General features: G+C 43.7%; 1 protein-coding gene across 1 annotated transcript in view; it reads left to right on the top strand.

The window, feature by feature from the left end:
* Positions 1-715: 715 nt before the first annotated feature.
* Positions 716-25,593, top strand: part of DAB1 (DAB adaptor protein 1) — a 416,327-nt gene continuing 391,449 nt past the window's right edge. Inside the window, exon 1 of the mRNA XM_059478670.1 lies at positions 716-875. The gene's annotated coding sequence lies outside the window, so the exon portion shown is untranslated. The remainder of the gene's footprint in view (positions 876-25,593) is intronic.

Raw genomic sequence — 25,593 nt, 5'->3', positions numbered from 1 at the left:
TCACATGGCACATGCCCACAGCCACCGAGTTTTGCAACTATTAACACCTCCCTCTGTCACGAGGTACAATAACCAGAGATGCCTTAATGATCTTACATATGAAGGAATATGTAAAGCGGCTTAAGTCTCATTCTCTAGCTATTACAAGCTTGATCTCCTAGAATTAGACAGAAACTTTAATCGCTGTCTCACTGCTGTGCTTTGCGAGCTCACGCGTGAATTTCTTCCTTGCCAGGGATTAACACTGCTGTTTGATGACATCCCATTGAAAGAGTGGACAAGGAAGAGCAAGAAATAGATCTGTGTATACATTACGCAGACTGTAATTCTCCTTCCTGAGCACTGCCCCGCAGGCCAGGCACCTATTGACAGAGCTGGCTTAGGTCAGAGCTTGCCAGAGAAACACTTAACATCCATCTGAGAACAGCAAGGCAAGCTGCATCTACCGTGGCTATAAGCTGTCACTCAAAAGTATTTCTGCCTTCAAAGTCCATTTTCAAGCATCAGGAGCAGACACCTTCCTGCACAGGCGAGACGACAGCCAGGAAGGAAGCTCTGTGGGATAGCCAGGCAGGATCCCAAGGAGGAGCAGGCAGCATGGGCTGGGCCCAGAACGCCTCTTGGTGCCTTCAGTGATGTGAAGCACCAACCTGCGCTGCCCAGCGCACCTCATGCCCCAGGTGCCGCCTGGTGTCTCATCACGGCCGGGCGGGGATGCCGCGGGCCCAGGTGTGCCGGTTCCCAGGGGCAGCCGGTGCCCGCAGCCCCCCGGCCGTGAGGCGATGGCCCCGCCGCGGCCGCCCCGGCGCTGGAAGGGCTCCCTCAGCTCCGGCCGCAGCAGGGACGGGCACCAGGCCGAGCCGGACCGGGCCATGGTGAGAGGTGCTGCCGGGGCCGGTGGGCTTCCAGCGGGAGGGCAGCGGGTTGGGAGCCGCGTCCCCTCAGAGCGGGAAGGAGAAGGAGTCCGGGGCTGGAGCTGCGGAGGGGGCCCGGAGCTCCTGAGGGGGGTCCCCGCCGGGCGCCGCCCCCTGCCCGCGGCCCGGGCGGGGCGGGGGCTCCCTCTCGCCGCTATTGGGGGGATGCGGTAGCGCGGGGGCTGCGGGGGAACCGGCGCTGCCGCCGCGGGCCCGGAGCCGCCTCCGCCCGCGCAGGCTCCGCAGCCAGCGAGGCACCGGGGCGCGCATCCCCGAGGAGGAGGAGGAGGAGGATGGTGATGAGGATGAGCACGAGCGGGGCGCTGCGGGGAGCGGCGCCGGCTGCAGGTAGGAGGAGGCGCGGGGAACCGCGGGGCTGCGCGGGGGGAGCCGCCCGCGGCCGCCCCATTGCCGGTGCCGCCGTGCGCGGAGCGGGTCCCGGCGCCCCCGGAGCCCGGCGGAGTTGAGCGCAAAGTTTTTCCGCCGGGAGGGAGGCGCTGGCGCGGCGGAGCCCGCGAGGAGGCGGGGAGGGATGCTCGGGCAGCGCGGTGCCGCCTCGCCTGCTGCCGGGCAGCGCTGCGCGGCCGGGACGTGCGAGCGGGGATGCGAGCGGCGGCTCGGCCGCAGGAGCCGCGCTGCCTCGGGGCCGGGCGCGGGGATTTAACACTTCCACAGCCGGGCACCCGCAACTTAGAGCCCTAGTGAGCATCGCCGAGCCGGGAACGAACGTGAGACACCGCTTCCTTTCTATCTCTGTGTGTGTGTGTGTGTCTGTGTGTGTGAGACTCTCGAGCAGGGTTTTCTCGCCATCCACCTCTGCGTGCCAGCCGGGAAGGGGCAACTTGAACCAGCTGTCCCCTCTTGGTTTTATATTTACAGCCTGAATAAATATTTTGCTGCCCTTCTACCTTTTTCTCGACGCCTTCTTGTAGTGTAGATGATTAATCTGGGAGGTTAGTGGCCAATGAGGCATAACCGTGTAGAAAAATAATTATGTGAGGATATATGGGGTTTGACTAGTGATGTGATACAGAATACACCCAGATCTTGGTAGCTGCTTCCCAATGTGTGCAAATTCAGTGTGTTCTTGATTTTGAATGGAAACAAAAGTGTAATGACAAATATGTTGCTTCTAGGGGAAGACTGTTATTTTCCTTGCCAGTGAAACGTGTAGCAGCTTCAAAGTAAAATGTGCATGTCTGGGGATATAGAGAGGGGTTGTCTTTTTCTGGTCAGTCACTAAATGTTTTTCTCCCTTTAAATATGGTCTTTCTAGTGGTACTGGTTGCTTTGAATGTTTGGTTTGCAGAATGAATTTCATTTCAGTGCCCTCGGAGTCTCGAGAGAAGAAGTGCACTGCTGTGTCTTCTGAGGCTGGTTGTTTTAACTGATCTTGTTAAATAATGCTATTATTAAACGATAGCAAATTGAAGCAAATGTGTTTTTCATTGCCCACAAGTTGTGTTTCTGAGCTAAATTCCTTTTTATGGCTGGAGAGGCTCTTGCACTGCAGTATTACAATACAGCCATATTAAAAAGGTCCTTGGAGCAAATAACCCTCTAATGCTGCAGCTATGTTTTCAGTAGACTTCAGTAGTTCTGTGGGAAGTGATTATGTTGCATTTAAAGAATCTGGGCTCAATTGATTGTGCTTTTTTAAATTGTGGTGTTAAACTGCTTGTAGATGTTCATGTGAGTGGTAAATCTAAACCCGAAATGTAAAGAAGTAAAGCTCCAAACCCAAGGCTTTATTTGTGATGAATTTATTTTAGCAACAGGTTTTTCTGTTTTTTTGGTGATTTCTTTTCCCCTTTCCTTCTCCCTTCAATTGGCAGAGAGGTGTCCAGCTTCAATGCCTTTCCTTACCCAAGCAGGGTGCAGTGGTAGATGATTCCATCATTCTCCTCTGTGTATGGTTTACTCTGTCTCTGGTGCTGCAAGGGATGAAGGCAAGTCAGAGTAGAGATAAAAGGGAAAGAAATTCCTGAGGTTGATGGTGTTGGCAAATTGATGCATCAAGGTTTGCTCTGAGGAACCCCACTAGGTTTTGGATGGTTTCTTTGGGATGTCATGCTGAAAGCACAGGTCAGCACCTATCCTTCAGTGAGTTCACACCAAATTCTCTGTGTGTGCTTGGCAGGTGTGAAAGGCACACATGGAGCTAAGCTTCTAATGTCAATATTTGTTGCTAAAAGATTAATTTTGAGCAGAAGACAAGCAGTTTGGTTACTTCTCTTTAACTACAGCTCTTCATTACTGGCTTTTGTTTGCTCTAGTAAACAAACATATAGCTCTTGAAATTGAATTAAGTGTATAAACTGCTTGAACCAGAGAGGGGAGACAGACTAATAAATAAAGAATTAAGCTATTGGGCCACTGACTGGCTGATTACAGCTTTGGCCTGATCACTTGAGCAGTGCTCCAAGCAAGCTCTCCATGCCCAGCATTCCCCCTTTTTTCTGGGTTGGAGGATGGGAATGCTGGGGGTGACTGTGGGGTGATGTCTGCTTGACTGAGACACCTTTAGCAGAGTGGCACTCACTGCTCTGTAATTTTGCCTCTGTAATGATTTTCTCCAGAGAGCTGACAGAGAATTAAAATGTTTATGATCAGGTTTTCAGAAGGGTTCCTCAAGATGCAGAGAGGAGGGTAGGGATCCATCCATTTTTAGATCTCACTAATCCCAAGTTTCTGTAGTTCCTGTGGTCATGCTAATTTTTATTGATTGTCATGGCAGTGGCTGTTTCAGAGCACAGGAGTGGAAACATTTCCACTCCACATAGGGTAATCCTAAAAAGAAATCAAAGTGGGAAGGAAGGAGTGGCTGAAAGAGACATCTCACTCCAGTCTTTTCTTCAGATTGTTTGTGAAACCAAGGCAATAGATAAACAGCTGTACACTTTTGAAATTCAGTTCCAGTGGGAGGACTACACTTTCCATCTTGTGTTTGCTGTAAATGCTGTATAATCTTGGCACTACTTACCATAAGGATGCAAACCTCAAAGTTCTCCAGCTCATGCCCAGTTCTCCACTGGAGCAAAACCATGGGAGCAGAGGAGCCTGTGGTGGAGGAAGGGTGTCATTTCCCATGTGGATGCCAGCTGTGTGCCAAAGGAGCTGAGCTGGAGTCAAGGCTGGTACCAGAATGGCAGCAGGTGAAAGAAATGTGTCAGTGATTTCTGGTGATCAGCTCTGCCCTTATCAAACTCCTGTGTGTGCTGCACATCAGGAACACACACTGTGCTTCTTTAACCATCTGATGCTGACCTAAAAATCCCTTTGCAGACCCATCAGGTGAGCCTCAGCCATGCTGGTGCCTGGTACTCACCCTCTGGATTTCCTCACTCAATCCCATACCCTTCACTAGGCATGAAGCAGGATGCTCTTGGAGGTTTCCCATCCCCCTGTTCCATCCACACTTTGTCAAGGGAATTCAGCATGATGCTGCAGCCAGCCCAGTGTGGAGCTGACAAATAGTGACACCTCCTGCAAGGGAAGAAGGAGGAGGGTTGGGATATTCAGGAGAAAATCCCAGGAGGGGTGTATTCCCTGTGCTCCCCATTTTGCTGACTGCAGCCTGTCTACAATTGCTCTCCAGATTTTTAAGAATGTCCTTCTGCTGTAAGAGCTCTAAAGAAGGAATAAGTGGTGTGTTGGTGGGTTTGTGCTTAACCAGAGGTGCAGGAGCAGGCTGGAAGTGAAAACAAGCCAATCTCAACACTGCTAAGAGCTCTTGGAATTGGGAATGAGAAGTATTCTTTTGAGTAACCTGGATAGCAGGTGGAAATGACCCTATACACAGTGTCTATAAAACAGAGTGTTGGATAAAATGGTCCTATTACAGGAGGTGCAGAGGGCAAAAAACCTAAGCAGTCTTGACAATCATTTTGGGATTGTTCTGCAAGAAAATCAAAGGCTTGTCAGTTTTTGCTTTTATGCACATAAATCACCTTTGCTCCTCCTGTTTCATAAAATGCAGCGGGTCAGGACTTTTCCTGCCTCTACACTATTGTGAGTATTTACAGTAGAATACACATAGCACACAACAGGAGATTCATATTTCACAGCACTTTCATTTTTCATCAGTATGCCAACTTAAAGAACCTCCAGCTTCCCTTTAAAATAGCATGAAGATTTGCAAGCCACTTACAAGGAATGAGAATACATTCTGATATTCCTCTTTTATAACCACAGATTGATGCACTCAACAGCCAACTCCTTTGATTCTTCCAACGTTTAAACATGAGTGACTTAGTGAAAAAAACACTATATGAATATTTACTCCTGTTTTAATGTAGCAGAGCCCTGCTGAAGTCAAAGCAAGTACAGCTGGTTCCTCAAGCTGAGGATATGGCCCAGAAAAGGACTTTCCTAATTGGTAGGAGGCTGCTTTGGTGCCATTCCTTGCAGGGCAATATTTTAGGAGAAAAAAATAGAAAAAAAAATCCTACTAACATCAGAGGGATTTCTCATTTGTAAAGTTAAATGCTCCTCAGTGAGAGGTGAGGGGATTACTCCAGCTCAGAGAGTGTTTTCCCTGACTAATATATCCAAAATGTATGTTGGGATTGCCCAGCGCTGATAATTCACACACCTCTGGAGTGGAATCCAGCAGCCATTCCGGGCTGGAAACATTGTGCAGGAGGGGTTTAGGGAAGAGAAATGAAGAAAAACTAATCCAATTGAAACTGCAAGGGGAATTTAGGAAGCAGAATGCAATTATCTGAGTTGGATATTGGCCAGGACATGTTAGTTAACATTTTCACTCTTGTGGGGATTTCTGTGGGATCTTTAATGACGATGAATGGTCAGGGCTCTATTTTACATCTCATTTGAAAGCTTGAGCTCTCACTTCTTCATGAGGATGAAGTGAATGCTTTGCCTTCCTTCACGATGAGTTGCTTCAGTCAATCTGCTTTCCTCCCACAGGGTCAGGGCTCTCTGGGCACACCAGCCTGGCAATTCCACCTGGCCTTGGGTTTTCCTCACCCTGAGCTGCTGAGTCAGAAGGAAATCCCAATTCTCAGCATTGCACATCAAAGCCCAATTCCAATTTAAGAGATCTTCATGTGGAAAAGATTCCCTACAGTTCAACTGGCCATGGCATGGAATCACAGAATGGTTTGGGTTGGGAGGGACCCTAAGATCAACTCATTCCAACCTCCTGCCATGGGCACAATTCCCTCCTTCCCTAAGCACAGGCTGCCACGTTTCTTCCCTGTTTTGTGAGGACTAGTGGATGGAGGAATCATCTGTCAATAGTAAATGTGATAAATCTTATTGAACCTGGCATTCCAGGAGAAAGGAGTGGATGCACAAAATATTTTCTTCTCTACAATCACGATTTTCCATTTAGTTATCTGAACTTGAATCCTTTCTGAAGTAAACAAGCAAACAGGCAGTTCTTCTCTGTAAAAATTCAGTGTCTGCTTACAAATGTGTTTTTATATTGGTGCTTTTTGGTATTCAGGCAAGGAAAACAGTAGGATGGCAGTTTGCTTCTCCGCAAGGGGGGAGAAGGGCCTTCCTCTTCCTTTGGAGGTTCAGGGATGGTGTGTTCGGTATGATTCAGTCAAATGTTGTTCTGGGAACTCAGAGGACTGCTCTGTACCATTGAATTACCTTTTAATCTGTTTATCAACATGCTTGCAGACTATCTTAGAGGTCATGAGGCAGTGGCAGATGCTGGGAGATAAAATTAGATATGCATCCAGACTTTACTGTATAATTTTGTTAACAAAAAGAGCAATGTTGTAGTAGATACTCCCCCCCCCGCCCCTTTCTTTTTCTACTGGAAAACCTGTCCTAAGATTTGGTTTTCCTGCAAGATCCAATATAGGTAGGCTGTGCTTCTAACCCACACATGCCGCTGGTACTCATGTGCAACACAAATAATTGAAAGATTATTATTACTAACAGGGTTAATACTCTCCTTGTAGCAAAGATTTTTGCTGTTTATATAGGAATTTCCCCAAAACTCTCATGGTAACATCAATGTCAATATTCTAAAATGCTCAAAATATGTATCAAGTAATACATTTTGTATCCAAGGATTTTTCTTTCCATGTTTTTGTGTCTTTGGGGACAGTTTAGGTTGTTTTGTTGTCTGTAGAATGATGGGTAAAGCCAATATCTACATGCACTCGTCCTGGATTTCTGGTTAAAATTAAAGAGCTGACCACTCTGACCTGCTGTGGTGCATTTCCTACAGAATTTGTGGGATTTCACAGGGGTGAGTGCTGGGGAGAGTCTCAGCACTCTGTTACTGTCAGACTTGCTTTAACTTATTGGTGTATCTTAGTTATGGTCATCTCCTCTCAGGATGTGACCCAAAAGCCCAACTGAGCTTTTCAAGAATGTTCAGAACACGTGGAATATAATGTTAATGGTCAAAAAGAATCATGATAATTGTCCAAAAGCCTCAGAGGAAACCACTTTTTCTCTTCTTTTAAAATAATAATGTCTTATAGCTGTGCAAGGCTGGGTTTTGTCCCTCATAACCAAAGTGAATGTGCTTAGGGACCCCCCCATGTAAATGAAGTGCCCATTCCATCTGCCTCTTGTAGCCTGACCCACAAAATCAGCACAAATGTTTCCACTGCATGCAAGGATTGGATGAGTGTGTTGTGCTGGCCAGGTGTAAAGCTGTGATCTGTGACATTTCATGGCTCGTGTGGGCATTGTGCTGTCATGTGGCACAGCGGGCTGCATTAAAAGAGTCTTTGGGGATAAAGGGAGACAATATGGGCAGAAGCTGTTGTTAGGCAAAATAAATTATAGAGTAGCTCATGCAGTGTGGGAAGGATTGGGAGTGATGTAGTTTCAAACATCGTTGTTTCAGTAATTGTTCTGTTTGAATTGTGACCTACTTTAATAACAGTCTATCGTTTTTAATATTTCTTTATTCATTACATTTTATACACACTCAGGTGGTTTACTGCAAGCTGTGTGGGAATTACAATGAAGGTCAAGTGCTCTCTGTGAGGATAACTTATTACTGGAAATATTAACTGTTGTCATTACTGTTTTCCAACATGAAATTTTATTTGTCTGGTGAATGAAGAGATGATGTTGGGCTTGTGTTAAAGTGTGTGATTACTGTCAGTAGACCAAAGTCCTTCCAGTCACAGTTTTGAGATGTGCATGATCACTGAACAAGTGTCACTTTAAATTGATTTATTTTTCTCTACATTCTTAAGCTGGTACAGGCTCTTATCAGAAACATCTTTGAGATTAGGACTGGTTTATATAGATTTAACTTTTAGAAGCCTTTAGTGAGCTGAGGCTAAACTGAGATTTGCAGCTTTACTGTTGAAATAGCCATGCCTTCACTGGGCTTTGCAGCCCTTCAAATGAGCTTAAATTCATGCTTTAAATTATATTAGTTCAGTATTTTTTATGTGGAAAAGGCTTTGGCCCACTGGAGGTCTGTGTAAAGGTGGAGTAAAGCCTTAGTTAGGGCTGAGAGCAGGCTCTCCATGGCCAGTGCTGAGGTCAGTTAAATCCATGGTGGTTTTCCATAAAAAAAGACCTTCCAACAGCTGCCCTGTGGTCAGTGGAGGTGTAATTGTGAATTTTTACTGAGAGTTTGGTTGATGGGATCAGGACATCACTTTCTCAAATCATAATCCCACTTTGGTAGAGCAAATATATTGCTTTTCTCAGAGCCATTGAAACCCATGGGAGAAAAGGGAAGCCTTGGAGCATCCCTGCTGTCCTTACACAACCTAACATATCTGGGATACCAGTGCATAATTTATTACATATTATTGAAATAGAATCATTTCTGTAAAGGTCAGCTGTCCACAGTGTCTGAAGTGTTTCAGTTTTGATTATGCAGATTTGAGGTTCCTTTAGGAATCAAGTCTGAGATGGGCAGAATGAAGACAGAAGAGTTGCAGTGAATATTCCCCCTTCTGGCTGTGGCAGCAGATCAGGGATTGAAGCTTTACCATCTCTCTGATTGCATTATCAAAATTCTTGCCTGCTGGTTTGATGTGATGGACTTAGAGGTTTCCCTGGTCCAGGGCCAGGGACATCTCAATTTACAAGTCTTGTGTATCTAATTTTCCTTCTGAGCTATGTAATTTGAATTCTCTACAGTTGTGTCTTCTCAGTATCATCTGGAAGAAAAATAGAGTAGGTGGGTAAATTCTCTGGACTGGTAAAGCTTCTGTACTGCTGTGCTGGATTTGGGTTGGACAGGTAAGTTAGGAAGGCAAGAACTGTTTTATGGAAACAAAAATGAGAGATTTTTAGCTGAATGTCTATTTTCTGGGTGAAAATAGACTAGATAAAGCTTTCATGTCAGCCCAGCATAAGAAAGGAACAGGAGAAGGTTAGTCCAGGAAAGAGAGGACTTCTGATAAAGACTTCTGATAAAACCTTATTAAACCCCTCTGGGGAGCTGAATAAGGAATTGTCTTTTCCATTTAATGAAGTGAAGGGTGTCACACAGTGTGAGAGGAAGGACACCTCACACAGGGGATGTTCTGCAGCAGAGCTCAGCGCCTCGGGATGTTGAGGGTGCTAAAACCAAACACAGACCAAACAATCTCCTGAAGAGTTTGTGGTGGAACTGAGGGCCCACACTGGGGCTGACACTGCTTCTGCCATAGATGTGCCAGGCTCACAGATGTGTTCTGGTGAGTTATCTCAAGCTGTGGGTGCTCTTGGTGCCTGCCAGGGAGCCAAGGCTGGTGTACACAGGCCAGCCTCACTCTGCTCCCAGCCAGAAGGGATTTCTTACACAGAGGTGAGGAATTCAGCCAAAATCCAGTGTGGAGCAGTTCATCTCTCCCTGCTGTTCTCTTGAGTCAAAGCTGAGTGTGGGACACAGAAGAAGTTGCTTTTAAGAGGCACACAGCAGTGTTGGAGGAGAGGTGTTCTCTTCTAGCGAGGCACCTGGTGTTGCAAAGGTGTAGAAAACTGGATTGGTTGTGCCTGGTTTATTTTGCTGTAGTTTTAAGCAGTGACTTTGGTTTAAGGTCTGTTATTTCCCTTACTCAGTGTTAGGTGCTCTACCCTTGGTGTTTGACGGTGTAATAATCTCTCTGCTGGAGCTGCTTGTTCTTATCCAGCACTTGTGTTGGATATGTCTGTATCCATCTGCACCCAGGTCTAAAGCTTGTGAAAGGACCCAGCAAAATTTTAAATGTACATATTAAAAAAATAAAGAAGTTTAGAAGCCATTAGATTCCATTTAGGTCATATTTGAAGCTTTGTTCCAGTCTCACAGCATGGAAGCTCCATTTTTATTGGAAGTGGAGAACCTTGGGTAATTGCTTGACATGAGGAATTAGGGCTTAAAGAAGAACACTAAATATCATGAGGCTTGTGATAAAATCTTAAGCACTGTATAAGCCACTGAGGGCTGTCAGGTTGTAATTAGGTTTGATCATTATCAGCTTGAGCCAGATTTGCACAGGTTGCTGAGACATGGAAGGCCATTACCAATTCCATGAGCAGCTCAGAACCCTTCCCTGATGATGGTGAGCTGGGCTGACTGGGCATTTTCTTTATTTCCTTTGCATTTTTGCCTTTTGCTTTCACAGGTTGCTCAGGTTATCTCATGCCCAACCACAGGCCACCAGGAATTCCTCCCCTGTGGAGAAGTGATCTGGGCTGAACATCACTGTTGTTCCTGTTTGCTCAATTCTTTCTAATTCTGGAGATTGAGGAAGCTGTTTTAATTCTAAATGGTTGTCCTTGAAATAGGTTGTGTTTCTATGGAAATGCTTGTCTGTTTTGGTAACTTTTTGTAAGCAAATTTTGAAGAAATGTAATATTAATCTTAATATTGAAGTAAGAATGTCACCTTATGCAGGGCCCTAGGGAATGTTTCTTAGTGGTAGGACCTGGAATAGAGTTCATTAATAATTCCACTTATTGTAGACTCTGTTGCCTTCAGATTACCATTTCAAGTGCAAATACACAGTGGAGATTACACATGGCAACATTTAAAAAGCAAAGTTCAGATGCTGTAATTGTGCAATGGAGTCACTTGGAATTATTTAATAAAAGAGGCATACAAAAAGGTTCCTTGCTCTAATTTCATTAATAATGTATTTTGCATTTGGCTGGAGACATTTGGCTGGCAGCTTTTCTTTCAGGGTGCTGTGGAATGAAGCAGTAACCCACAAGGTTTCCTCATTGGGGCTGCTAAGAATGGCAAGGAGATCACAGAGCCCTGATTTAAAAAATACAAACTAGGGAACGGAGTAGCATATTTTAGCTGTCAACAAATCGAAAGAGAGATGGGAGAAATTGTGATCTATGGAGGGCAATGGCATGTCCACTGAAGCTGGTTAATTTGGTATGTGCCCTGATTTATTTTCCCTGTTTACTGAAGAAGCAGAATGGACACACACACTCACTGCTGTGCCAAAGACTTTCACAGGAGCTCTCCCTCTTCTGCCAGGAGGATTTCTCTTCTAGCTGCAAACACAGTATTTTACCTTGCAGATGTCAATGCTGGCTCTCTGTTTGTGCTCACCTTTGCTTCCCCTGCAGCTCCCACACCTGATTGTTCTCCCAGCCCTGCAGTTGTCTGGCTAACTCACTTTCTGCCTCATTTACTTCCCAATGACTGCTGCACACCATTCCCAAATTCAGGACTTGCCCACCTTTGTGCCTGGCTGCTCAGCTTGCTGCAGTGTTCAGTGACTTGGGAAATGTTACAGCCACACATCTTTGGGATTGTGGAGCTGGGCTTTGTTACCTTCACCAGAAGAAAAGAATGAACACTGGGGAAAAAAATATCCCCCTGAGGGCACTGTGAGGAATTCCAGCTGAGGGATTCAGCAGGGTGGAGCTGGTGCCAGGGGTTGTGTGTGTGGGTACCTCACTGTGTGCTTTCCTAAGAAAAGCAGAAATTCCTGCTTACCTGATCCATCCTGAACATCTCTTACAAACACCAGGCCAAGCCTCTTGTTTTTGTGTTGTTGGTACTTTGCCCTTGAAGAAGTGAACGCCAAGGTTTTGGAGAAATTCAAATATTTTTTCACTGAGAAAAGACCTTCTTTTGAGTAAACCTAAGGCAACTTGACATCACTGTCTTGGAGTTGTGAGCTCTTGTCAGCTTGGTGCTCACAGTGATAGAAACACACGTTGGGGTGTGAGCTGTGGGTGCTGCTCCCCAACAGTTGTTTTTCTCTGTACAAAACGATATATTCAGTGCTTGGTGGCTCCCAAGGGAGAGTCCTGGAGTGATTCCCTGCTCTCAGCTACATCTGCACCTTTGTGGGCCCTCACTGCTCTGCTTGCTGACTCTGCTGTGGGAAGGTGAACGAGTGTGAATCTGGGGATTTTTAGTTTCTTTTGTTAAGATTCTGCTCAGTCTGAGCTGAGTCTTTTTTAATGGACAGTTGTATGGGCTGATTATGGCTTTTTTTCCCATGTGGTTATTTCTAAGATCTTTCTTCCATCATATTTAAGGTTCTTTTTAAAACCTTGGGTGGGTATATCCAGATTCCATTGCAGTTCAGGGACAGCACTGTGACTGCCCACCTTGTGCACTGCCTTAACCAAAAACCCCCTTTCATGTTGTATATCTCCTATTGTTTTTATCAATTTCCCCACCTATTTTCAAGTTCTATGTCTGATTTCACAATCCCAGTTTATTAAATGCTGGAAGGTATTTTTGTTTTGAAGGTATCTGTGTACCGTACTAACAGCACAGAACAAAATCCTATATATACTCAAGTAGGTTTTGCTTAATTCCTTAGCTAATTGGGGCAACAAATAGAGTAAAATTTGGGCTGAGATGTGGCATTCATGTGCACTGCTATATTCTGTGGGCATCTGATTTGTAATTGCCATGTTGGTTATTTTGTAGGTGGGATATTATTTTAGAGCTCAGCATTGGAGCAGGAGAGCTGCTTGTGATTCTGTTGGAGGATGGGAGAGACAACAGAACGAGGCAGAAATTTTATTTTTCTGGTGCTTTTCTCTTGGAGGAGGCTGAATCTGAGAGCCTTGGCACTGCTCCATAGCAGAGGAGCTTGCAGTGATGCTGCAGTTTTGTTGGTGCCACTGCAGACACAAAGGCTAAAACAAATCAAACTGAGCTGAGAGGAGCAGATGGGGCAAGTGAGAAGTTGGGAAATCATTCAAAGTGTTAGACACTGAGCAATTTCAATTTTCCTGAGACAAGTGGGTGCTGTGGCACAACATGGCTCTTTTTGACACTCAACACACGTGAGACAATTTTGGAATAAAAGCTGCATCAGGTGTTCTGATTCCAAATTTCCCTGCCTGAGGGGGAGAGTTTGCATTGGCAAGGATAGCTGCAAGGGGGGGGGGGGTGGTGAAAACAAGATTATCATGAATCCTTTCAGGTGTTTTGTTGACTACTCTGAGCAGAGTGTGTGTAACAAATGAGCAAAGTTCCTCTGTTGGAGGCAAAAATGGAATTTATAAGGGTATCACAGGCAGTGGGGGTCAAAGAAATTGGACAGATACTTCCTTTTTTCTAGAAATGTCTTGATTTGAATGTTCTCCTTAAAGGATACAATTTTCCCCCATAGCATGGGAATAAGCAAAAGAATAAACCCCTGAAAGTATAAGTATAAATATAAATATGTTGGAAATTTTGGCGTCATCAGTAACGAATCCACAGAAATTCCTTGGAACATGTGGCCTGTATCCCTCTCTAATAACACTCTTATTCTGTTAATATTCCCCTTTAAGGGGTTTGGTTTCCTTTAAAAGTGTGGAAATTAGATACAAAGAATTCTGGTCTCACCTGATAGTTGTTGCCTAAACATGATTTTGCAGTATTTACTGTTTATAATAAATAAATAAATAGACTGTAGATAATTCCTGCTTTAAAAGCTGTAGGGCACAGAAAAGTTGGGTGTAGGAAAAATGTGTATGATAAGGCACAGTTCCAGCAGAAAGAAAAGGAACTTAAATAGCACTTGGATTCTTTCCATCCACCCTACAAAGAAGAAAATTGGTCTGCAGGAAATATAGGTCATGGCAGAGTTCTGGCATCTTGATGTTGCTGTTTTGTAAGTACACTGGATTGCTGGCAGCACAATTTGGGACTCCCATTAGAGCTGCTCTTTGCTGTCAGCCTTAAAGGCCATTTAATATCCCTTATCTGATCTAATGCACTCCTCACACAGACAAAGAAAATTTAAAAGATGCTGCGAGTTTGGGGGATTTCTGTTTGGGTGTAGGTTTTGAATTTTTTTTTTTTCATTTATTTTTTTAAAGGAGTTACTGCAAGCCAATTTGGAGATTCTGCCTGTTGGTGCATCTAAGAGTCAGTTGCTTCAGTAAGACCCAAAGTTCAAGGATGTTTCATGAATGAGGAGTTGAAGGGAGATAGCTTTAAATATCTATTTATTTTAATTTTTTATATAAAGATTAAAAACTGAGCAAACAGAAAGGTCTATCAGTTGTGTGTATCTGATTGAAATGCATTGATTCTTATACAAAAATCATTATTGCATGCAGTTGCATGAACAAATGGAAAAGCTGGGTTTAGAACCCCTTGAAAATAATCTATTTCTGTTAGACATGCATATCATTTAGATATATTCTTGTCTACACAGTGTATAATTTTTCAGTGGCTCTTTCAGAGGTAATTGTGGAAGGCAAAATGTGCTATGTGAATATGGTACTTCAAATTGTTGAATGCTTCCATGAGAAAATATATGATTAGTCTGCAAATAATCTCTTCAAAGGCCCTATTTCAATTCTGAACTCTCAGATGGCTTGGGTAGTCTTTGCTCTTGCTTTGGAGGGATTGAGAATGCTAAAACCATTTACATGCATTGTCACAAAATAATTTTATGGGGTTGATCCTGCCTGACACAATGCTTCACACCATGATGGAAAAATTCATGAATGTTTTCTCCCATTTGATGCTCAAGATGCACTTAAAAACACTCATTTCTCTAAGAGTTATTTTCTCTCTTTATATCCAATTCATAGATTATGGTCAAGTGTTCATTTTTATGGTATTTACAAGAAATCAGTCGAGCCAGCTTGCTCATAACACTCTCCCTCCACCCCCTGCCCAGATTCATCCTCGCAGCATCCTGGAACAAAGAGAGCTGAGATTCTGAGCCTTGCTCTGATCTGATTCAAAAATGCATTTCCCTGTAGCAAATTTTTAAGAGTCTGAGTTGTTTGTAGTCAGAGTCTAGGGTTATTCCTTTATAATAAAGGAGTGGTGGTTAATAAGTTTTTGAGCTAAAAAATTTGATTTAGGATTAAGTTGTCAGTGTTGTTTCCCATCCACGAGGTGCGGGGAGACCAGAGAGGTGTGTAGGATTCAGTCTGATCCTGCAGCTGCTTTAGGTGTTGGTTCTGCTGCCTTGGGTAACTGATTTGTTTTATTTGTGTTGTTTTGAGGCCTCTGCTCTCCACGAGGAGCTTGGGGAGCACAGGGCAAACACCAGGGCTGGTTCATCCCCAGCGCTCCGTGCTGAGGGAAGGTCATGGGAAAGGTTGTGGTGAGAGAGCTCTGAGGAGCAGAGCATGTCACACATCATCACCCTGCAGAGGTGTGGGGATGGCACGTTGGTTCTGCTGCTCAGCCCCCTCTGGGTGTCTGTGACCAGGTGATGACACTGATTTATCACAGAGCTTCAGCCGCCTTTCACAAGTTCACAGTAATTTATCAGCCTGTGCACCTAAGAGTGAGCAGTGCTTTTTGAACCTTGTGTTGTGTTCAGTGGAATTAATGATTTAGAAGTTGTGCCCACAATACATTAAACAGCTAAGCTGGTTTGCAAATTCAGATTTTATTCAAACCATTTGGTTGCCGTACCAAACATAGCTGTGCTGAACAGTTCAGTAATGCCCTGGTTTGAAAAGAGAGGTGTCTGCTAAGGAAGGCAGGAGCCAGCTTTGAAATGGAAAATGTAAACCAACTGCATCTTTCAACCTAAGACAAATACATATTGGAATTTAATTTGTTGAGATGTACAAGAAAAGGAGTTCATAATCTGAGTTATTCTGCAATAGCATTGATGTAGCACAGCAACCTTTACCAAAACTTTCATGGTGTCTCCTGTTTTCATGTATTGGTTAGAAATACCTTATTCTGTTTGTCACCAGGCCTGTGTCCCCTGTGACAAACAGAATAAGGTGTTTCTATGCTATTCTATTTCACTGCTGGGATGTGGCTCTAGCAAGGAGGGCTGCTGCCACTCCAGCTTGGTTCCTGAGCCTCCCAGCTGTGTCTGTGTGCTCTGAGCCCCACCTGGGCTGTGCTGACCCTTCCAGGAGCCCTGGGCTGCCCTGGGGATCCTCCCTGCCACCCCTCATCACCTGGGGTCTTTGGCAAGGTTGTATTTCAGTGCTTTTTGGAATTTTCCCCTGCTCAGGCTTGCTTTTCTGGGATGAGGAGGAGCTGCTGTGGTTGTATGGAGTGTTGGGTTTGGTAATTTCTAACCCACAGAAAGGCACCTGCAGCTCAGGATATGCACACTTTAAAATGTGTTTTTATGAATTTTAAATGTGTATTTATGAATTTAAAATGACAAACATTTTTTTGCTTGGTTGTTTTATTTTTGAATTTTTTTTTTCCCAAATAAGCTCTGTAATGAGTTGATCCTTTGACTCACCCACAGATAAGACAGTTCCAGTGAGAGAAGCTGTTTTATGGGATTCATTTTGGAAGCTATTCAGGGAAATTACTGTAGGCTTTTTGAGAAAATTAGTGAGAGTGTGGAAGGACCACAGAAAGGTTTTATCCCTTAGGATTTTAAGTAGGATCTTATGTAAGGAAGGAAAAAACCCAATCCCAAATTCTAATGAAAGAATTTTTTAAAATAATGTAACAAAATTATGCAAGCTCTAGGTTTGGATGTGGGTAAGTTCTTAGGTGTTCCTCCTAGTGGAAGTTTTATTTTAAATTAGTTAAATTAGTTTATTTTAAATTAGCTTTTAGAAGGGAAAGGAAATTACTTAATCACTGCTCCAAAAGTGTGTGTATATGTGGGGCTGTGTGTGTATCCCCTTTGCAAGATGTTAAAGAGTTTGGATTCAGGATGTTAATAAATGAATGTACAACTTGTAGGAGTGGAATAATCAAGGCAACTACTCTGTAGGGCTGTGGGAACCCTGGGGGCTCAGCTCATGATGAATATAATCAGCTGGATTCACCTGCATTTTTTATCCTGGGGGAAAAAAAGAAGTGAATCAAACCTCTGGGTCTTTCACAGGGACTTTTAAATTATTTGAGTTGGAGAGGGGCATTTGGTGCTTGAATAAAGTTAATGTTTTGTGGGTGCACATATACATGATCCAGGGCATTGAGAACTGGGGAAACTACACGTGGATTTCTGCTGAACAAAATGATGTCTTTGACTCTCTGAGATATAGGTTATTAAAGGAAGAAGTCAGATGGTTGGAATAACTTAATCTAATTCTTGTAAATGTGAGCCACACGTGGAGTGTGTGATGCTGAACTGCAGCGAGGGGAATAGAGGAGCAGGTGCTGCTGTGGAGCATCCCAGCAGCATCCCATGGAACTTTACACTAAATACCAAATAACTTGGAAATGTGCCTCCTCTATGCATGGGGCTAATTGATTTCTGAGCCACTGGCTCTGGAGGCTTGTTTGTATTTAAGGTGCTCTTTGGAATCCCTCTCTGTGCACTATTCCTTTGTGCAGAACAGACAGCACAGCCCTTCAGGTCAGACAGCCATGCTGAAGCCATTCCAGAAATTTTTTGGCACACCTTCACATCAAAGGGCAGAATTGTGCCTGTGCTTCTTGCAAAATCTGGGGTGTATTAACCCCAAGACCATCTTCTTGTAAATACTTTTTTTATTAATTATTTTTTGTAATTATTTTTTTTATTGTTCTTATGGGGTGTAAGCAGAGTGTCAGGGGTGTGGACAGGTCTGTGTGGCTTCACCATCTCCATCAGTGCACATGTGTTGGGTGGGGTGTCATTGCTGCTGTTTCCTCATTAGATTCTCATAAGGGAGTTCAAGGATGCTCTGTGAGAAACTCCCAATACTCTGCATCCTTCTCCTTCAGTGTGATGCCTTCAGCATCCCAAACTCTGCTTGAACCCCTTCCTTGTGTCCCCTTCTGGGTGACACAAATATCTGTGTGGCATGTGGGCTTTCTCCTCCCCTCCTCCAGCCTCTTTTCCCCAGTATTATTTTCAGGGTGGGAATAGCACCAAATATTTAAAAATAACAGCAACAACAACAAAAAAATAAACCCAAACAAAGAAATCCCCACCTTGAATGACTGAATTTGTCACAATAATTAAGCATGGTAGCTACAGCTCTGGATGAGTTTCACCTGCTAAGAGCTACTGCAGTCAGCACCATATGGTGGCCTTTTTTTTCCCCCTTTTTAATAGACTTAGAACAGCAATTTGTTTCACCCGTGAGCCAGCACCACAGCATGCATTGCTGAACAGAAACAACCTAAGACTGGTGAGCTTTTCATTTTAAGTTTCAAGGAGCATTTAGCTGAGCTTCAGAGCCTGCTTTCTGGCACTGCCTGTTTGCATTGTAACTCTTTGATGTATAAAATTAAAGGGCTGAAGGACAGAAGGGCTTGATTTTTCTGACCAGAGAATCCTCAGTCTTAATGTTTGCAAATAATCTCCTAATATTTACCTGCCTCTTCAATTTATTTCCAAGCTCTCACCAAAGTCTGTGTGTCACCTGGAGACTGTGGAAAGAAAATTATTGGAGATATGGAAAATATTATTTTATTTGATGGGTGGACTGAAAGTGTTTAGTTGTGGGTGTGTCTGTGCTGTGAAACAGGGCCTGGTGCAGGATCCCTGATCCTCTTCCAAAACACAGAACAGTGTTACAGCACTGAGGGCCTTATCCCTAATAGTGCCATGGGCATGTGGCAGTGCTGTTTTATCCTGGTTTTTCCCCAAATGACCAGGAGTACCCGGATTTTTATCCAATTGTGGCACTGTGCCCATAAGCTAACAAATGCAAACCCACAAGTTCAGGATCCTCTTATCTTAAAGCTTTGGTTTGGTGATTGACAGACACAATGAATACAAAAATAAGACTTTTTGCATATTTTTAGGCTTCCTTAAAACTTGGGCAAGTCATGCAGTACCTCATTAGCCTGGAGTGACATTTGCAGAATGGAACAAAGACCTGGTAGCACGGCAAGCTGACCTGCAATGCCCAGGACTTGTGTTTAATTTCCCTTCCACACCATCCCGGGGGCATTGTTAAGGTTAGGGAGGCAGCAGGATTCCCTGGGTGGGAATACCCCTGGGTGTCACCTGCTGAGCTTGGGAGGCTGTGAATAACCCATCCCAGCCCCTGCCACCTCCCCAGTCCACGAGGGCCATGCTGAGCCCTCATTCAGCTGCAAAGCTGTGGTGCTGGTGTCTTCCATCCCTCCTCCCTGTCCCCTAATTGCTCCTGGGTTCTTGCAGCTTGTGATGGCCTTCTAATTCTGGATCAATACTCAGGTTGCTTTTGTTATTTGCTGGTGTTGATAACCTGACTCTGCAAGTCACTCACCTGGTGATAACCAAGCCCTCTGCTTAATTAGGAATATCTGCTTAAAAATAAGATAGGTATCTGGGGGAAATGCAGGTTACAAATGCTTCCAATTAAAACTCATGTAGCAGATTTCCCACATCTGTCCTTTTGTATTTCTTTCTTCCTTTCTTGGAAGGCTAAGGATGCAACATTTCTGGAGGGTACAGGTGTTCTGTTCAGAGTTCAAGATCATCTGCAGTGAGATGAGTTTGAAATGTCACACCCCAAACTCATTCCTGTCTTGCATCCTTGTGTACTTTGTGATAAAATGTACTTTTAATTTCACAAAGCTTTAAAAACAGCAGGGAATGCTGTGTGGGTTTTTTTGTAAATTACCCAGCTTATCTGGAAACAAGATGTGATTTTTATTTTTTGTGTGTGTGGACAATGCCCCATTTATCCCTCTAGACCCTCCAAAATCTATGACTTTCCAATCCCAAAAGCAAACTTCCCTTTAATTTTGCGCCAAGAGTACTTGCTCTGTACAGGAGAGATTTTAATCTGAATTTTGACTGCATTTGGATAGAAAGAGTTATTCCTTGGAGTTCCCTAATGAGAAAGGGGAGCTTAGGGAGGGTGCTGCAGTGCCCAGGAGCTTTTTGTTCTTCACAGTCTTTTAACTTCATGTGCCTTTGCCACTTTCTCGTGCTCAAGTAATGTTTAAATGGGTTTAGTTTGCAAATTTAAATGAGCTTGCTAATGTTCTCATTTTAGCAATACCATCTAGAAATACTGATTAAAAATGTCACCTAGTGATTTTAATCTGTGAGGAATGGGCAGTTCTGAGAAAAGTAGATCAGTTCTTTTCTCAGTACACCTCCATCACAGCAGAAATGGTGCTGGTAATGTTCCCTGCCTGAAAAGTGTGTGTTTGGCTGCTTTTGGGAGAAACAGGAATTTGCATTCTATTTCTGAAGCACCAGTAAATTCCAGTCTTTTCAACCAGCACTGGATTTGAAGTTGGAATTTCTGGTTTGAGGGAATCTGGCCCACCTTGATTCCCTGATCCAGCCTGCACTGCAGAGCTCCCCAGGGCCCAGCACCTGCAGGTTTGGAGGTGTCGGAGGGTCACCAAATTTGGGGCCATTTGTCCAAACCCTCTTTAAATCAGAAATTTTCTGTTCAGGTGTTTGAGCCAAGATCTGCTGATACTTGCAACACAAAAGATGTTTTGTGTTCCTTCTGTTAGCAGATCTCAGAGTCAGTATTTTTTTTGGCAATTGCTGACATTCTAATTTGTTTTGCAATGCAAAGTCCTTCAGTAATCCAAAAATCACTCTCCAGACTACAAGTAAAGCACAGAACTTCATCTTGTGGGAGAACAGTATTGCCCAGGGTCCTGTTATTTAGTAGTCAGGAGGATTGCCCTGCAGTAGGAGATATTTCAGAGAGCAAGGTGGGGACAGATTTACTAGATTAATTTAGAATCATTAAGGTTGGGAAAGGCCTTCTAAAATCATCCAGCCCAATTTCTGAAAGTCAGAAGAGATTCCTGTTAGTTCAGAGCACCAGGGACTCCTGGTGCAGGTGGATTCTCCTCCTCTGCAGCAATCAGATGCTGCTATCAATTAGCACAGACCTGAGGGCACCTTGTGCACTTAAATAAAGCAAAGACAAGATCAAAGCATCACCTTGTGATTTACAAAATAGGCGAGTTGTGTAGTGACCTTAGAGCAGAATCACTGAATATTTTGTTATTCATAAAAGTCTTTGAGGGAAAAGAAGCTGAAGGAAATAAGCACACAGAGCATGGAGGTCTTAGACAGGAAAGCAAAGTTAAATAAGAGGGGTAAAAATGAATAAATTTCATTTAATTTCTCACTGAAGTTAGTGTCTTCCATTTAGAAAAGAGATGAAGAGGGTAAGAATCAGTTAATATATGCTAACACTAGTATTGAATATGTTCTTTCATACATGAAATTATCCCATAAGTGAGACAAACTGCTTGAATCATTAAAAAAAAATCCCAAAAATGCTGATGTGGGAAAGACCTTGAGAGATAACTTAGCGTGTTGCCAGGCTCTTAGGTGAGATCAAGTGTACCTGTCTCACCTCCAGAAGCTGACAGTCTGTCTAACCTCTTTTTAAACCTTGGATATTGATTTCTCATCTTCCCTAGACAGCCTGTTCTGGGTCTTCACCACTCTTACTGTTAACAAGACTTTCATTTTTCTAAAACCTAATTCTTCTCCCACTTGTCCTTCTGTCAGTTGCATGAGAAGAGCTGATGGATGCCCTCTTCTGCTACTGCCTTGTTGGACACTTGTGGATGATGCTTAGCACCTCCTTGAATTAATCTCAACTTTTCTTTACAGGAAGAAGAAGAAAAAAAAAAGAAATGTTGGTTCTTTTTTTGCTGACAGTGCTTCTGAAATCACAGAGTTGTTTGTGGTGGGGGTTTGTTGGTTTTTCCCCTCCAATTGACCTTTTCCATATTTTGAGGAGTGGCACTAAAAATGGAATATCTATTGAGACAGCAAATGTCTTTATAGTGCGTAGGAAAAGAAGAATAAGCTTCTTGGTCTTAGCATCTCATGCTTCTGTCACATTTCTTTGATATTTCTGGTTTTCCAATAATACTGTATTTTTCACTTGTATTCATTGCAAGTGGCTGAAGTGCAGATACTTGGCCTTTTATCACCTTTCACTTTCGCCACATGAATTTTAAAATGAAGAATAAAATAGAAAATCAAGTAGGAAGTGCTGCACTCCATCAGGTTTCAGCTCTCAGATATTGCATCCCAGCCTCCAACTTGTTGATTTATTCCTTCTCTGCTGATTCTGCTCACATTCCTCAGCTCTGTCACCTACAGATGTTCTGTGGTTGTTGCTGTTTAGTCCTGTAAAGAGCAATGGCATCTGATATTGGCTATTTCAGAGATCATTTATCAGGAAAGAGTTGGTGACTTCAGGCCTTGTCCCAGGGACTCTGGTCCTGCTCTTGGCACAGCTTTACATGAGCCACTGGATTCCAGCCTTTGGGTACTAAATATTGGAAACAGTTTCTGGATTTATGGCTGGTCATCACTGCCTGTGCAAAATTTGGAAAGGGGAAAAAATGGGTTTATGTATTATTTTTTTAGTATTGTAGTAGAATGATATCTATGTATTGATGCTGGCATCATATGATCAGTGTTTGTATCTAGTGATACTCCATAATCCTCCATTGAAGAGAAAGGAAAACAATTGTAAAAAGATCCATTCCTCCTCCTTGGCAAAAGCTACCAGAGTTGTCAGGCAGCTCAGGTGATTTTCAGGAGGAGCCTGAGAACAGATCACATCCCATAAAGATGAATGTGTTTGCAATATGTGGTTAGAGTGTGGTTATAGAGCACTGTGTGACTCCTGAGCCTGATGGATGGTTACTCAATGATTTCAATCACAAGGTGATGCCAATGCATTTGTTTGAGCTCTTGGTATTTCAGAGTTAATTTACACCTGAAATAAGAAAATAAGGAGAGGACTTTAAGAAATGTTTGGAGACGTTGCTATAATTTAAAATTACTTGTGGAACAAATAACACCCATCCCATATTCTGAAATATGAGTAAAATGAGCCTCATTTTATTGGAAAGAGAACTGATGAGGAAAATTTTGAGGAAGTGCATTTATGATGCACCCTCACACGAGTGCTTACAGTGGGATTTTCCTTGATGCACTCTGTGATAATTATTCACATATCACTTTAAAAATATTTACTGGGTGCCATATAATGCAACTACTCTTGGTTAATGCTATGTTTGAGAGAATATTTCCTCCCCAGGAGCAAAATTTATTCCCCTTTGTGCTTCAGTTTCTTCTTTTCCTTGTGCTGGGTTATTCTCTGCCAATATCCCTTTACTGCTCACTCCCTCCTGTGCAGAACACCCTTGTCCTGTCTCCTGCACCCTGTGTCATCCCATCCCCAGCCAGATTTCCTCAGGTTTGCTGCTGCACTGCTTCCCAGTGCTCTCCCTCCTTCCCCCATATTTTTCCTAAGGCTGCTGTGCTCGCCTGCTCTGTCTGATTAGCTGGCTCCAGGCTGTGAGTTAAATGTCAGTTTAATTTTTTCTTTCTTCCAGTCTTAAAGAAGTGCCATGAAATGGAATTTGAACAAAAAAAAAATTCACTTCTTCTGGGAGAGGCTTAACCTGCAGTAGTGCCTCCAAGTAGGCACTAAATCCCCACAAGTTTTGCTTCCATTTGTTGGTAGAATCCATCCTCATCAACAGTTGCATAGTGTAAAAGACTGGGAATAAAAATGGAGTGGTCAGTGAACTAATGCCTCTGAGTGTATTCTCTTTTGTTCTCCCAGCCTGGGTTGATTTGCTGGTTTCAGTGTGCTCAGACACTTGCTAGAGGATGCAGTTTCTCTCCTCTCAGGATATGACACTGGCCATGGTAACAGCAATGATGAGGTAGTGGTTGTGGGTGCACTTCACTCCTTCCCCAAGCAGCTACTGCTTAGTTCTTATTTATTTAATGCAGTATTTTTCTATAAGAAGAGAAAAAAATATCACAATCACGTTTTTATTGGTGGTTATTAAAAAAAAATAAACACTTTCTGGCAGTGGCCAGCAGCCAGGAGTGGTGTGTGACCAACTGTGACCAAGAAAATAGGGCGAGCAAGACAGTGAAACAAGCTCTGCTCTACAAATCAATCCAGTGATGACAGGCAGGACTGAGGCCAGGGTGCAGGTTTTGTTCTGAGCACTGGGAAAAAGGTCAGGAAAGATGAACAGCTTGGCAGCAAGGGAGGTTAGGGTTTTGTTTTTGCCCCTTGCTGACCATTCAGCAAGCTAGGGTGGAGTGGAGGCAGGGATGCCTGGTCAGCCAGGCTTGGCACCAGGATGGGCAGGAGAGCCTGCAGAGCCCTGCCCTGTCCTGAGCAAGGGAATATCCATGGGCTTCTACCAGGGATGGGACAGTGGAAAAAACAAGCTGCTCCTCAGGGAATGCAGTGGGCAAGGCTGCTGTGGTGTCCCAAACCTCAGATTGTATCCAGGAAGGAATGCTTGGCTCCTCCCCCTGGGTGGAGCATCTCCCAGTGGGATGATGGAATTTTATCAGCCATGCAGGGACACTCAATTAACAGAAGAGATCTCCTGGAGGGAGAATTGGATGTAGAAGAGATAAAGAAAACAGCTCAATTAACAGGAGATAACTGTCCCACCTCTAACAGATGGCAATAGAATACACACCCACACCCCCATCATGCAACCCAGGACATTTTCCACCCCTTATTTTATTACCATCTGCATCACATCCAAATCAATGCACTCTACACAATGAAGCCTTACACACAGTTCTCACTTCACACTAGGTTTCCCTGTGGTACACAATGGGCTTTTCCATCTTTCTGCAATACCAAGAGTGTCAGACCTGCAGGGTTCCACCTGCCCTGTGCTTTTGGCAGCCCCATGGCACATGGGAGAGCTCCTCCTGGGTGAGGGCCAGCCACCAAGAGCCTTTGAACAAAACTGAATTCTGGTCTGCTTTATAGAAAGGGACAAAGTGCTCTTATTGCATCATTGACCCCTCTCTCTCTCAATTTAAAGCTCTTCTGTATTGCTCTCAACTGTTCGCAGATACTTTATATGAAGATAAGGATCCTTGTTTGGTTTTTAGAGAGATTTAAAGTAGCCTTAGGGAAAGCAGTGTGCTGGCAAGGGCAGTTACTGTACAAGGAAAAGACATTGCTACAATAAATACAGCAAACAAACCCAGTTCAGGGGGAGAGAGATGACATTTTGGGAATTAAGTCCTGCCTTGCTGTGCTGTGTTCAGGTCAGTATTTTGTGTAGAATGACATCCAGGAGCCACAGTCTGAGGGCTTTCTTTTCCCTGGAGGGGAAGCTGTGTCCAAGGTGTAAATGGAGATAACACCACAGGTAACCACCCTGAGAGGGTATTATTGGCTTTTTGCTCACTTGCCATGGAGTAGCAGATGAAATTAGAATTGGCTGTTGATAAATACATAGGTGACTGTAGCTGGAATTGGGCTGTGCAGGGTGTTCTTCCCTGTGGATTGAGCTAATGACATGATGGAGGGAGAGGCTGAGAGTTTTGATAATTAATGTGTGTTTGATTCCCAAAAGTGAAAAATGGAATAAGTTGGTATTTTCCAACTGGCTCCTTTTGCTTTCTTCTTCAGTTGAATAGGGAGTCTCTCAGAGCACTAAACCCTTGATGAG

This window comes from Ammospiza nelsoni, chromosome 9 (assembly GCF_027579445.1).
Source record: "Ammospiza nelsoni isolate bAmmNel1 chromosome 9, bAmmNel1.pri, whole genome shotgun sequence".
Lineage (NCBI taxonomy): Eukaryota > Metazoa > Chordata > Aves > Passeriformes > Passerellidae > Ammospiza > Ammospiza nelsoni.
The sequence above is the reverse complement of the archived record's forward strand: the minus strand, read 5'-3'. Positions and strand labels throughout refer to the sequence as shown.